This window comes from Corvus brachyrhynchos, unplaced genomic scaffold, assembly GCF_000691975.1.
Source record: "Corvus brachyrhynchos isolate BGI_N302 unplaced genomic scaffold, ASM69197v1 scaffold906, whole genome shotgun sequence".
Classification (NCBI taxonomy): Eukaryota; Metazoa; Chordata; class Aves; order Passeriformes; family Corvidae; genus Corvus; species Corvus brachyrhynchos.
In genome coordinates this window covers 13513-15788 of record NW_008238384.1, presented here as the reverse complement: position 1 = coordinate 15788, position 2276 = coordinate 13513, and the positions used below count along the sequence as shown (strand labels likewise).

General features: G+C 54.0%; 1 long non-coding RNA gene across 1 annotated transcript in view; it reads right to left on the bottom strand.

Moving 5' to 3' along the window:
- Window positions 1-1876, bottom strand: part of LOC108447177 — a 3166-nt gene extending 1290 nt beyond the window's left edge. The window contains exon 1 of the long non-coding RNA XR_001862586.1: window positions 1756-1876. This is a non-coding gene — a long non-coding RNA (uncharacterized LOC108447177). The remainder of the gene's footprint in view (window positions 1-1755) is intronic.
- Window positions 1877-2276: the final 400 nt, after the last annotated feature.

Below are 2276 nucleotides of genomic sequence, written 5' to 3'. Positions count from 1 at the left end.
AGGGATGGAACAAAGGCTTCACAAACCCCTGGGCAGCCGATCCCGGTGTCCGGCTGGACCCTTGGGAACAGCAGGCTGGAACAGCAGGGACGGAGCACAAATCCCAGGGGGCAGACGAGGAACTCCAGAGCTGCGGTGGGAACCCTGGGAGATCTGGGCAGGCAGGGCATGCGGGGCTACAGAGCAGCGAAGGCTCGAAGCAATGGTGGGGGCAGGGCAGCCGCAGCCTGGCTCCCAGCGGGGCAGGGAAAGGTGGGCTTGGGAATCTGGGGTTTCTCCCTGAGGCGCCCAAGAAGATGGTGAAAAGGTCCCTTTTTTAGTGAGGTGGGGTATTAGGGTCCTGGTGCAACAGCTGAGGTTCCAGTTAGCAGGCTCCACTCATGGTAGAAGAAAGGCAGCTGAAAGCAGAAGCCTGCAGTGCTGATGAAGTCCCTCCACAACGATGGCAGCCTCTCTCCATCCCAATGCTGACAACAGCAGCCTGCCCAGGGTGTACCCAACCCCCAGGTGAAAGAGAGTAGCAAGCTGGACCCCTCCCTCTGTGGCCAGGTCTTTTGTTTTTCTTAAGCACCCAGTAATTTTTGCCCTGGCAACATATATGGGAAAAGTTCTTTAAGAGGAAAAGAAAACAGGAGAATTCCTAAAAACCCCGACATATGCTCATGGTCATCTCATGGTCATGGTTCTGTCCTGGTCACAGTCATGGACATCTCACAGTCACAGTCATTTCCTGATCACCATCATCTCATGCTTATTGTCATCTCACTGTAATGGTCATCTCATGGTCATGGTTGTGTCATGGTCACAGTCATGATCATCTCAGGTCACAAACATCACATGCTCATAGTAATCTCAGTCATGGTCATCTCATTGTAAGGGTCATCTCATGGTCGTGGTCATGTCATGGTCACAGTCATGGTCATTGCATGGTCATGGTCATCTCATGATTGTTTTGTGGTCAACTCATGGCCACAATCATATCATGGTCATCTCACAGCTGTGCTTGTGTCACGGTCATTTCATGGTCACAGTCATTTCCTGATCACCATCGTCTCATGGTCATGGTCCTCTCATGGTCATCTCACATTCACCTCATGTCATGATCGTCTCATAACCATGGTCATGTCATGGTCTTGATCACCACATGGCCATGGTGTGTTGTGGTCATCTCTTGGTCATGGTCATCGCATTGTTATGGTCATCTTAGGGCCATGATCATGTCATGGTCATCTCTTGCTCGTCTCATTGTCTTGATGACCTCATGGCTATGGTTTTGTCATGGTCATCTCATGGTCACAGTAATTTCATGGTCATGATCATCTCATGGTCATCTCACATCATGGTCATGGTCATCTTATGGCCATCTCACCATCATGGTCATTTCACTGTAATGGTCATCTCATGGTCATGATCACGTCATGGTCACAGTCATGGTCATCTTGTGGTCATGGTCATTTCCTGGTCACCATCATCTCATGTTCATTGTCATCTCACTGTAATGGCCATCTCATGATCATCTCACAGTCACCTCATGATCATTTCACAGCCATGGTCATGTCATGATCATCTCATGGTCTTGATCACCACATGGCCAGGCAGCAGCGGGAAGGAGACCGCGGGCAGCCGCTCCCGCAGCGCCCTCACGCCAGGGCGAACACGGCGCCCACACGGCACAACGAACCCGCCACAGCCCCCTGCCGCCCCCTCCGCCCGCAGCCAGCCCCGAGCCCCGCCAGAACCGAGCGCTGAACTCACTCGCGGCTCCGCCGTGGTTGCCGTCCCCTTAAACCAGCTCTCCTCTGCTCCGTTCCGGCCAGCGACGGACGAGGAGTGACGGCGAAAGCTGCCCATCGGGCGCTGGCCCGTTCTTCTCTTCCCTGCCGAACAGAACACACCAGGAAAGGCGGCAGGGTCAGGACAAGAGGAGGGAAAGATCACTCATGGAAATAACAGACTCGGCTTGGGGAAATGAATTGGATTTATTATCAAACAAATCACAGCAGAAGAATGAAAAGTGAAATGCATCCTAAAAGTGACACCTTCCCCCGACCTCTGCCTCCTTCCCGAGCTTCCCTTTATCCCCGATTCCCTCCCTCCTCCCCACCCAGGGGCACAGGGGATGGGGGTCGCAGTCAGGTCATGTCACTGCCTCCCCCTCAGGGATAGGAATCCTTGTCCTGCTCCAGCCTGGGGTCCCTGCCGCGGGACACAGTCCCTCAGGAGCAGGCTGCTCCAGCGGGGATCCCCCACGGGCTCACGAGTCCCCCCAGGAGCCA